The following is a 13,520-nucleotide window of genomic DNA, read 5'->3' on the forward strand; positions in this document are numbered from 1 at the left end:
GCTGATAGCATTTCGATATGATACGCTGATATGGAATTGATATGAGACTGATAGCGTTTTGATATGATATGTTGATATGGAATTGATTGGTCTATATGAAGTTGATATGAGTCTGGTAGCATTTTGATATGATATGCTTATATGGAATTGACTGGTTGACATGAAGTTGATATGAAACTGATATGGAGATTTGATATGATAATGCCCCTTGTCAATATGAAGCCCCAGATATGAAGGGGTAAAAGTACAAACTTGTGTCTTACTTTTATAAAGGATAAGGCTAACAACAACAAAACAGTTCAACTTCAATGGCATAAAAGTGATATTTCTATTTGGTATTTGAAGATGATGTAAATTGATAAAATATGTAAAATTGGATGAAGTTTATGCCTATTATTTAAAAAAGAAATTGGAATGAGAATTGATATGTTTTTTTAATTATTAAAGTCAATTTTTCAATTATTGAAAAATACTGCAAATCAGGGGTTTCACCTCCCACCACAAAACTATATGTAAATAATCTTATTTTCCTCTGATTCTGAAATATGTTTTAGATGACATCCATAACCACTGCAGAAAAATAAATAAATATGATTTCGATGTATATTTTCGCCGTTATAACAATTTAAATTCAAAGTTTCCTAAAATCGACAATTTTCGTCTCCTAGCAAATTTCCCCGATCAAAACTATAGCATTCCCCAAAAAAATTATATATTCTTGAAGAGGACTTTCTCTTCTAGTGTTATATATAATTTTTAAATTTTTTTGATATGATTTACTATTTTTTTAATTTTTCCGAATCAGAGTCTTCTTGAATGTTAATATACCTACTTGCAGTATTTTGTAATTTTTATATTATAATTCCAATTGAAATTCTATAAAAATTACATGTTAGCATTCTTCACTTTGAGCTCTCGAAAAGGGTATTTTTAGTTTTTTTTTTTTAAATTGATGGTCTAATTCTTAGCAGAACTTGAAAGTTCTGCAAATTGTGGGGGTTTTGTTGAGTACGCTGCCATGTGGGATGCCACATAGGCAGCCTCAGTCAAGTAGGACTCGACCGAGTCCACCAAGCGGCAGGACCCTCCGCGATCGGTCGCGTGGGGAAGCAACCGCTTGCTTCCCCACCCTTTCCCTCATATATTAATGAGGTGATTTTTTATTTATTTTTAAACAAAAAACAAAAAACAATTCATGAAATTTTCAAATTTTTTTCAAGTAAGTTGATTTTTTTCAAGGAAGGAGGTGATTTTTTATCAAGGATATGAATTTTTCCAAAGGAGTTGATTTTTTTCTTAAGGAGTATTCACTTGCGATTTTAGGAAAGCAAATTTGAATACTTTGTGTAATGGGGAATAAAAGAAATAGAGAAAAAAATATGATCGTATAAGGGATGATTCAGTGAAAGGTCATACAAAACATAATCAAAAGCAACCTGTTGATGTTGAAGATGATGCAACTGAAGTAGCGAAAGAAATTGGTACTAGTCAAGGCACAAATTTTTCTTTTGTCATGAGAAATTTGATGGAGATGAATGAGGATTCTTTTTTCAATCAAATTTCATCTGAACACATGGTACCTGAGCACAATTAAATTACATTGCAAAAACATTTGGGAGGAATATTTTGAAAAAAAATCTATAGTCGGGAGAGCACAATTATTTGTAAAGTTATTCAGGAAAAGAGAAATGACTGTTGTTTTGGAGTTGTTGGGTGTCAATAATAGGAAAAGCTCAGGAGGTCATGTAAAATAAAGAATAGTTGAAAATTTGCAAGATGCATTGAACCTTATTGATACCACAAGTCGAGGAGTTGATTCAAATGCTGCACGTAGAGCATTGATGACTACGATTTTTAGTAAGAGGTTATCACATAAAAGACAAGTTACAACAATTTTTGAATTATTGCATATATCTAGAAAAAGTGTTCAAAGATATATTAGGAGGAGAAATATATTAGATGAAAACATTGAAATGAATTGGGTAAATATTTGTTGACTTCCTCGAAAAGACAATTTTTGAAGATCTAAGAAGATTGGTCATTGAATATTGGACCAACCATTCTCGTGTTTCTTCCAATAGAAGGGACACTATATAGATGAAAGATGAAGAGATCGGCATGAAGATTTCACATCCTAAACATTTTGTAGATACAACACAAAGTGAACTATTGGAAGCATTCAAGGAAGAATTTTCATATGTGAAAATATGCCAAAGAATGTTTGAGAGGTTGGGCCCTTGCTTTGTACGCATAAATAAGGTACATGAAACTTGTTGTCGAAATCATGTTGAGTTTCATCTATACTTAAGAGTCATATAAAAAAGCTATGGCAATACTTAATCCAGATATGGTCATCCCTGGAAGTACGACACAATTTGTGAAATGAATTTTATGTGATAAATCAAAAGATTTAGATGACTTCAATGTACAATGTATAAAAAGTACATGCATTGATTGTGGAGATTTGCAAAAATTTCCATTAAAATTTTAATGCCAGTTTTGTGGAAGAGATTTCAATATGAGACATATCAAACTAAGACAGGCGATGAATCCAAAACAATTGCATTGAAGGAGAGTGAATTGCCCTACCTTGAATTTATGAACAAATTTTGTATTATGATTTATCCACATATCCAACATTGTCATGGTGCACGATGGCAAGCTAAATAATTTCGTGATTCCAAAAATTGTTTTCCACCTTGTTGTATTCTTTTAATTGTAGATTTCTCCAAGAACTATACATTTGCCCCTCAATCGCAAATTCAAGCTCAATATTATCATTATGATCAAGTTGCAATATTTGTGCAAGTGACCTATAGACACGCACAATTCGATGTGGATGGGGTAGAAAACTGTACTGATCCAAATGAACACATTATCATCAAGGAGCTTCATTTCTATATCAGCGGTGATAAGGTTCATGATAGGAGCTACGTAGCTCATTGTTTTGCAATGTTTTTTGAAGATCTTGCAAATCCTGGGATAAATGTTTCACAACATTGTATTTGGTCAGATGGTTGTGCATGTGAGTACATAAGTTTTAATTCATTTTTATCTATATGTAAATGTGTATTTGATTTCAATTTGATAAATTTTATTTTATATGTTCAATTGTACATGTACATGACATACAACTTTATGGAGTAGGACAATTTAAATTTGCAAGCCTTTAATTGGCTATCCATGCAACATGCTAGACACAATGTTAAGTTTATGTGGAACTTCTTTGAAAGTGGACATGAAAAAGGAGAGCACGATGGAGCAGGAGCATGTGTGAAGTGTGCACTTCACCAACATGAACTTGCAGGTACTGTTATTTTTGTTTTCAATTTGTTTGTATCTATTTCTTAATATAATTTCATTTAAAAATAAGTGCACATAACAACATCTCTAAGTTCTTTTATGTAGGTAATAGCATAGAGAATTCAAACAAAATTGTTGAATGGTGTCAAAGTCTTTTTGCTAGTCGGGACACGCCATACAACAAACACTATTTTTGGAAAGTGAAAGGTAAAATATTTTTGCTCTCAAGAATTCTTAAAAAAAATCATCAGCTCTACATTTCACTTTTATCCTTAAGTTGTTGATCTTAAAATGTGCAAATTTCATTTCATATTTGTAACAAGTATTGATCGATCTAATCCTTGCAATTGTCAAACAATTGTTGATATTAGAAGTTTACATCAAGTGATGACTACAAGACACCACAAGCCTCCATTGCTTCAAGTAAGAGTAAAATCATGCTTTTGTGCTGACTGTGTTGAAGACAATCCAATGAGTCAATGCGAGAATATTGCAAATGGATATGTCTCACAATGGGATATGAAGATGATGAAAATGACAGATATTCATGATCCTATAATTCAACTAATTATGAACGTGTTTCTAATTTAGTCGTTACAGGTGCGTGTGTGCATACATGTTCTTTTATTTAGTTTTAATTTAGTTCATTAGTGACATGTTCAAATTTTATCTTCATCTTAATTTTGTTTTAAATTTATATGGTGTCATTTGGATGTACATACATGCAGGTGATATTTTTGTTGTTGTTGCAGATCCTGGCAATGTGGAAGGTGTAGATTATTATCTAGTAAGATGCACAAAAACGAAATTCAAATTGTCAGAAGTAACTATAGACGGTGATGGAGAGTCATATCCAACTGGTTTAGTTGTTATAGAAGGCACCCATTATCAACAAACTAAGATAGACAAAAACGGTGTTCAATTTATTGAATAAATGCTTGGAAAAACAGTTCTACATTACAGTCACTTGGTTATAGTGACAAAGCTGCAATTTGAGACATTGCCAAAAAAAGGACGTGGCAACCAAAAGTGGAGGTTACCTTTTGAAGAACATGAATTTTTTTTGGAGATAATAAAAGATAGAGAGGATCCAAACTATATGTATTAGGAGCTAACTTAGGCTATCTAACTTGTTTTTGTAGCTCATACTTTTATATTTGAACTAGAGTTTGAACTCATGTTTAATTTGAACTAGGACTTTATATTTTTGAACCATATTAAAGCTTAGAGATGATTTTTTAATATTGGATCATATCTAGTTTTTTTTTTTGACATGGTAAACAATGGTTTTCATATATTGTTATGCATGCTCAAGGTTGAAATGCTTTTATATTTATGATTTTATGTATTATTCAATTACATACATACATGCTTTTACATGTTATACATCCCCCTTCAGGCATGCACTTTGGACATCCCCTTAAGACATCGTCTTTGGACAACCCCTTAAGACATCCTAATAGGTCCTAACTTTAGATCCCCTTATGCTAAGTACGCTAAATTATATAAATTGTTACATATGCATGCTTGGTTGAAAAGCTTTTAAATTTATTCTTCTATGTTATACATCCCCTTAAGACATCCTCTTTGGCCATCACTTTATGAACTTAGTATGCTAAATTATATATACATTGTTATTTGATTTTTCATGAGTTCACACACATGTAAATTCCTTTCTTTGTTACATTAGATTATTAGTGATTATTTACATTACTTGAATTAAATTATTAGTAATTATTTATATTGCTTGATTAAGAAATTATGTACATATTTTTTGTAGTTTTAAACTCAAGATTTTTTCTTGATTAAGAACAAGGCACTAGTCATAATTGCATTATTCCTATTTATTAGTGATTATTTATATTACTTGATTAGAAAATACATAAATTGATTTTTCTTTGGCATTTCATTGACATCCCCTTAAGACATCCTCTTCAAACATCCCCTTAAGACATCCTCATAAGAAAAGTCAGGTATAGTCCTAGGATGTAGTCTTCAATAATGTTAAACTCTAGATTAATATCAAACTTAGCTCTTAGTTCAGTATTAGTTGTGAAGAAAAGCAAGCATCCCATACTACTTGTGGTCATCACCATTAAAGGTGTTACAACAAACACAACATGTAATATTGTTAATAATATTTTCACAACCTACTAAAATGATCCATAACCCTGATGAATAATGATGAACTACTAAGGTCCTAATCGGTAATGAGAGGGGAGGGAGTGAATCAGTACACACAAAAATTGCTTCAACACTTTATCATATTAAAACACAGCTAACCGGTTGTCTTCACCATTGTACTTAACCATAGCAATGTCAGTTAAACAGAAATACTTCAGACAACTAAACAGGTTAAACAAAAATACTTCAGACAACATTCAACAGATCTCAAATCTTGATGACTACTTCACCGATATAATCATGCATGAGTTGTATCAATAATACCACAACCATTTAACACTGCATGCATATCTAACTTAATCAGAATCACACAATCATCACATGAAAAACTCACAACCCATAACACAGATTTTTCACGTGGAAACCCAAATGGGAAAAACCACAGTGGGGATGAATACCCACAAGCTTGTTTGTGAACTCTTTTGAAGTCCGCTCTATCAGGAGCCTAGTCCGGTTAAAGACTTTACAGTAAAGGTTCTGTTAGGAACTGATCCTGTTAGGAATCACCCGGTTAAGGGATGGCTATATACCCTGTTAAAGGTTGAAACCCTGTTAAGAGTTACCTCACTAGAAGATTTAAATAACTCAATGAACATGAGCCACCTGGTTAGAAGATTTACAACAAATCTTGTTAAAACTACCCAATCAAGGGATTTACCTTCTATTGAAATGGTTAGAAGACAATAGGTAAAACACTCCGATCTGATAACATCACTTCTTGCTAAGGCAGATTCATTTCAGTTCCTTTCTTCTGCAATCACACTCTGCAGATTCCTCACTCTGGTTTGGCAAGTATCAAATCTCCAACATGCGGACACAAATACAACTTTTGCCAACAACTACAATAACAAAACTCATCGACCTTATAGACAACAATTAGGTCGGTAGCATAAACCCTAAACCCTAAATATTTTAGGTTTACAATTACAAGCGGTCCAATCCTGGCCATCAAAACACATTACGTAGAATGAAACGATCTAAGACAAATCTCAAGACATTCTACATCGTCTAGTCTTCATCGCATCTAGAAATCAATAACCCATCACGCGCTCTTCACACACCGCTAAGAAAAATGATCATTCTCGAGGTAGGCATTTAATCCATTCAATCTTCACGCGCAAGAACCACAAAGACATCCTTCACGTGCACACAACTAACATGGCATCTCGATCCTTATCCTTATTCCTTAGCTGACTGGTCACAAAACATCATCGATTGCACCGCACAAGCAACACCGAAAACCCTAGAGCTGAACAGAGACTACCACCAGTAGTCACACTTAGTGAACCTCAACATCGGTCCACTCCATCCCGGTTGACCATAACCTCTTTCAATCTTCATATAGGTGCATACCGGTTCACCTGCTTGAGCACTTATTGACATCAATGACAACATACATTGTCACTGCTTCATCATATGCCAACAATCTCCCCATTTAGCATTGATGGCAATACTCAGTGTATCATTGCTCAATATCTGCACCATGCTCAATAACATATACCGGTTCAACTTAAAAAGATCACCACCACCACCTGGACTGGTCAGTGTGCACTTTGCACAATCACTTCTCACACTTGCATATTGTCCTTCAAACACATATCTTCTCCCCCATATATCTTCATCATCAGATATCTTCTCCCCCTTTGACAGTAATGCCAAAGTGGAGGCACAAGCTTCCGATCTCCATGATGTTGCTCCCCCTATGGAGTAGCATCCTTCAACACATCAATCCTATAAGATCTGACACGGTAGTACTTGACTGATGTGGAGCACACAACTTTAATTTACTTCATGAAGGGGCAGAACCCCTAATTCACTTCTCAAATAGGTAAATGTAGTCTTTAGTAAGGGCTTAGTGAATATGTCTGCTAGCTGCTCGTTACTGGAAACATGTTCTAATACAACCTCTTTATTTTGAACCTTTTCTCTCAAGAAATTGAACTTGAGCTCAATATGCTTGGTGCTAGCATGCAATATTGGATTTTTGGAAATATTTATTGCACTAGTATTATCACAGAAAATACTCACCGGTTTAGATATAGTCACTTTGAAGCCATTCAGTACATGCTTCATCCAAATTGCCTGAGTGCAGCTCATAAATGCTGCCACATACTTCGCTTCAGCTGTAGACTGGGAAATATAGCTTTGCTTCTTGCTCGTCCACGAGACTAGTCTTCCTCCAAGGAAGAACGCTCCACCGGTTGTGCTCTTCCAGTCGTCCACATTACCTGCCCAATCTGCATCGGTAAACACTTTGAGATCAAAGTCGTCATTGTATGGATACCACAATCCATAATCAACTGTTCTTTTTAGGTATCTAAGAATCCTCTTTACCACAACCAAGTGGGATTCTCTTGGACTCTTCTAAAAACAGGTCACTATGCCCACTACATGAGCAATATCCGGTCTGTTGTGCACCACATAGTGCAACCTACCGATCATTGACCCGTACTCCTTCTCATTCACCAACGCTGTATCATCCTCCTTTGTTAGTTTGCAGCCAGTCACCATCGGCATTCCAACTGGTTTGCTCTCCTCCATGCCAAAGGTCTTCAAAACCTCTTTGATATACTTTGAATGGGTAATGAAGATACCCTCTTTCATCTATTGAATCTGTAAACCAATGAAAAACTTTATCTCTCCAATCAGAGACATCTCAAAATTCTTTTTCATCTCATCTGCAAATGCATGACTCATATCATCATCTCCACCGAAGATTATATCATCTACGAATACTTCACATATGATAATTTGATCACCTTTAGATTTTAGGTATATGTTGTTATCCTCACTTGTTCTCTGAAATCCTATCTTCACAAGATGAGTGTAACCATTCGTACCATGTCCTTGGTGTTTGTTTCAATCCATACAGGGCCTTGTGTAATCTATACACCATGTCACTATCTTCTGACAAAGCAAACCCATCTGGTTGCTCAATATACACTTCTTCCTCTAGGATTCCATTCAAGAAGGCAAACTTCGCATCCATTTGGTATACCTTAAATCCCTTGAATGCTGCAAATGCAAGTAGCATTTAGACACCTTCCAGTCTAGCCACTGGGGCAAAGGTTTCTCCATAGTCTTCTCCTTCTTCCTGAGCATATCCCTTGCATACAAGTCTTGCCTTGTTCCTTACCATTGTGCCTTCTTCATTTAGCTTATTCCTGAAGACCCATTTGGTACCAATGACATTCTTGTGTTCCAGTCTGGGTACCAAGGACCGTGTTGCATTCTTCTTTATCTGGTCCAACTCCTCCTCCATTGCCTTTATCTAGTCTTCATCAGTAAGCCTCTCTAGTGGTGTTATGCTAAAATTATGAAATCATGCAAGAATTTTCTTTCACCTTTCTCCTTGTAAGTATTCCTGCATCTTTGTCTCCTATGATTTGCTTCGGATCATGATGTAATCTTACATACCTAGGAATGACCGTAGCTGGTTCAACTTGCTTTTCCTCTTCTTTTTCTGCTTCATCTTCTTCTACACCCATAGAAGCTTCTATTGGTGCAGAAACATTGAGGTCTTTGTAGTGTTTGTCTCTTGTTTCTTTCTTAAACGGTTCCTAGAAGGATAAACCCGGTTCATCTTACATTTGCATGCTGTCGGTTTCCTCAGCCTTCTCAAGGGATTCATCAACCCTGACATTGATACTCTCAACAATCTTCTAAGTCTTGTTGTTGTAGCACTTGAGAGCTTTGCTTTTAGTGGAATATCCCAAGAATATTCTTTCATCACACTTAGCATCAAACTTACTCAGGTGCTCACCTCTCCTGATATAGCATTTACTCCCAAACACTTTGAAATAACTCACATTGGGAGTTCTCCTCTTCTAGTACTCATAAGAGGTTTTGTTTTTACCTTTTTTAATGAGTACCCAGTTCATGGTGTAGACTACAATGCTCACCACTTCTCTTCAAAATGTGTGAGCGACATTTCCTTGGATCAACATAGTTCTGGCCACTTCAACCACAGTCCTGTTGTTTCTCTCTGCTATGTCATTCTACTGTGGTGTCCTTGGTGCAAATAATTGTCTCTTAATCTTGTTCTCCTTGCAGTACTTATTGAATTCATCATAAGGGAATTCACCTCCCTGATCGGTCCTTATGAATTTTATCCTTCTATCGCTCTCCTTCTCCACTAATGCTCTAAAGGCTTTGAACTTTCTAAATGCCTCATATTTGTCTTTCAAGAATGTGACCCACATCATTCTTGAGTAATCATTGGTAAGAATCATGAAGTATCGATCTCCCGAAATGCTTCTAGTTTTCATTGGACCACACAGATCGGTGTGCACTAGATCAAGTAAGTTATCTGTTGAGAAAGACTTACCTTTGAATGTCGAGGAAGACATCTTCCCAAGTTGATATTCTCTGCACAAGGCATTCTCCAGTTTGTTTAGCAAAGGCAATCCTCTTACTGCCTTGATCTTATTAGCCTTTACAATATTGCCAAAATTCATATGACAAAGTCTCCTACGCCATATCCAACTATCATCAAATTTCACCATCAGACACTAACTAATCTTGGCATTCAGCTAAAATAGGTTTCCTTCGGTCTGCTTATCAATGGCAATAAGTTCACCACTCTTTCCAATTATTCTACAGACTCCACCTTTGAATTTTTGTATGAGTTCTTTGTCGTTTAGTTGAGAAACACTCAAAAGAGTATGCTTAAGGCCTTCCACCCAGTAGACATCATCCGCACTGCTCTTTCCATTTAGTGAGATGGATCCTTTTCCTTTCACCATGCAAGATGCATCGTTGCCAAATTGGACAATACCACCATCATATCCTTCAAGAGACAAAAACTTTCTCCGGTCACCGTCATGTGGTGAGAACACCCGCTATCAATGATCCAATCGTTAGAGTTGTCAATATGTGAGACAAGGGCTTTTTGGTCAGACAACTCTTCCTTGATAGCCACAAACACTATGTCCTCATTCTCTTCATCCTCAGATTCCTCATCGGTAACACCTTCATCCACTGCAACAAGACAATGTCTCCTACCTACTCCTTTATACTTCCTAAAACTCTCTGGTTTATCCTTATTGTCATTATTAGGATAGTTAACATCTATATGTCCTATCTTATTGCAGAAAAAACACTTCAGAGGAATCTTACCTCTGTATTTTCCGGTGCCTTTTGGAAGTCTCTTGGCAAGAAGAGCTTCAAACTCCATCAGAATCTCTTCATCGTCCATATCTCTGCTTGGCCTGGATTCATAACTTGTACTGACCTCCTTTCCTTTCCTGGTTAGTATGGAGGAAGCAGATGCTCTAAAGGCTGACTCGTTCTTCTCAACACTACCATCATAGCCATTCAATTCATATGTAGTCAACTTTGCAATAATAGAGTCTAAAGATACCTTGGTTTTGTCAATAGACCTTAGCTCCTGAATAGCGGCAACCCTGATTGCATAGATCAGTAAAAGTGATCTCAGAACTTTACTGACAACAGTTGCATCATCAATTGTTCCACCAGTGCTCTTGATCTCTCCAACCACTGTCTTGATTATTATGCCATATTGTTGAATGGTCTCTCCTTCAACCATCCTCATATCTTCAAACTTTCCTCTAAGGCTTTCTTCCTTAGCCTACTTGACATGTTCATCAACGCCATAAATGGATTCCAGTTTGTCCCATACTTCTTTCAGATTGTCCTTATCTTGTACATCAATGAACTCTACATCAGACAAGCTGCTGATAAGGGCTTCCATGACTTGCCCATTTTCTTGTATCCCTTTTTTTCTGATCATCGGTTAGAATGCCAGAGGGGATTACATAGGCATTCTCAACATAGTTCCAGTGTTGAGCACCCAAACTCTTGATATATATCTTCATCCTATCCTTCCATATTTTAAAGTTGCTTCAACACTTTGTCATATTAAAATGCAGCTAACCGGTTGTCTTCACCACTGTACTTAACCATAGCAATACCAGTTAAACAGAAATACTTCAGACAACTAAACAGGTTAAACAAAAATACTTCAGACAACATTCAACAGATCTCGAATCTTGATGACTACTTCACCGATATAATCATGCATGAGTTGTATCAATAATACCACAACCATTTAACACTGCATGCATATCTAACTTATTCAGAATCACACAATCATCACATGAAAAACTCACAATCCATAACACACAGATTTTTCATGTGGAAACCCAAATGGGAAAAACCACGGTGGGGATGAATACCCACAAGCTTGTTTGTGAACTCTTTTGAAGTCCGCTCTACTAGGAGCCTAGTCTGGTTAAAGACTTTACGATAAATGTTCTATTAGGAACCGATCCTGTTAGAAATCACCCGGTTAAGGGATGGATATATACCTTGTTAAAGGTTGAAACCCTATTGAGAGTTACCTCGCTAGAGGATTTAAATAACTCAATGAACTTGAGCCACCTGGTTAGAGGATTTACAACAAAGCCTGTTAAAGCTACCTGGTCAAGGGATTTACCTTATGTTGAAATGGTTAGAAGACAACAGGTAAAACGCTCCAATCTGATAACAACACTTCTTGTTATGGTAGATCTTTTTCAGTTCCTCTCTACTGCAATCACACTCTGTAGATTCCTCACTCTGGTTTGGAAAGTATCAAACCTCCAACATGCAGCACAAACACAACTTTTACCACAACTACAATAACAAAACTCATTGATCTTATAGACAACAATTAGGTCGGTAGCATAAACCCTAAACCGTAAATATTTTAGGTTTACAATTAGTCCAATCTTGACCGTCAAAACATATTACATAGAATGAAACGATCTAAGATAAATCTCAAGACATTCTACAACGTCCAATCTTCACTGCATCTGGAAATCAATAACCTATCATGTGCTCCTGACACAACGCTAAGAAAAACGTTCATTCCCAAGGTAGGCATTTAATGCATTCAATCTTCATGTGCAAGAACCACAAAGAAATTCTTCATGTGCACACAACTGACATGGCATCTCGATCCTTATCCTTATTCCTTAACTAACTGGTCACAAAACATCATTGGTTGCACTGCACAAGCCACACCAGAAACCCTAGAGCTAACAGAGACTACCAACCGGTAGTCACACTTAGTGAACCTCAACACTGGTCCACTCCATCCCGGTTGACCATAACCGCTTCCAATCTTCATACTGGTTAACCTTCTTGAGCACTTATTGACATCAATGACAACATACATTGTCACCGCTTCATCATATGCCAACAATCTCCCCCTTTGGCATTGATGGCAATACTCAGTGTATCATTGCACAGTATCTGCACCATGATCAATGACATATACCGGTTGCCATATATCGATTCAACTTAAAAATATCACCACCACCACCTAGACTGGTCAGTGTGCGCTTTGCACAATCACTTCTCACACTTGCATATTGTCCTTCAAACATATATCCTCTCCCCCATATATCTTCATTATTAGTTATCTTCTCCCCCTTTGACAACAATGCCAAAGTGGAGGCACAAGCTTCCGGTCTCCACTATTCTGCTCCCCTTATGGAGTAGCATCCTTTAGAACATCAATCCTGTAAGATCTGACATGGTAGTACTTGACTGATGTGGAGCACATAATTTTAATTTACTTCATGAAGGGGTAGAACCCCTAATTCACCTTTCAAATAGGCAAATGTAGTCTTCGGTAAGGGCTTAGTGAATATGTCTGCTAGCTGCTCCTTACTAGAAACATGTTCTATTACAACCTCTTTATTTTGAACCTTTTCTCTCAAGAAATTATACTTGAGTTCAATATGCTGGGTTCTAGCATGCAATACTGGATTTTTGGAAATATTTATTGCACTAGTATTATCACAGAAAATACTCACCGGTTCAGATATAGTCACTTTGAAGCCATTCAGTACATGCTTCATCCAAATTGCCTGAGTGCAGTTCATAAATGTTGCCACATACTCTGCTTCAACTGTAGACTGGGAAATACAGCTTTGCTTCTTGCTCGTCCACGAAACTAGTCTTCCACCAAGGAAGAACGCTCCACTGGTTATGCTCTTCCGGTCGTCCACATTACCTGCCCAATC

At 36.4% G+C, this 13,520-nt stretch overlaps 1 long non-coding RNA gene across 1 annotated transcript; it reads left to right on the forward strand.

Moving 5' to 3' along the window:
• Window positions 1-2,517: 2,517 nt before the first annotated feature.
• On the forward strand, window positions 2,518-4,494 carry LOC131041731 (uncharacterized). Its single transcript, XR_009105071.2, has 4 exons — window positions 2,518-3,307; window positions 3,409-3,510; window positions 3,675-3,903; window positions 4,056-4,494. It is a non-coding gene; the product is annotated as an uncharacterized LOC131041731 (long non-coding RNA).
• The last annotated feature ends 9,026 nt before the right edge of the window (window positions 4,495-13,520 follow it).

The sequence above is a fragment of the Cryptomeria japonica genome, chromosome 8, assembly GCF_030272615.1.
Source record: "Cryptomeria japonica chromosome 8, Sugi_1.0, whole genome shotgun sequence".
NCBI classification, from domain to species: Eukaryota; Viridiplantae; Streptophyta; class Pinopsida; order Cupressales; family Cupressaceae; genus Cryptomeria; species Cryptomeria japonica.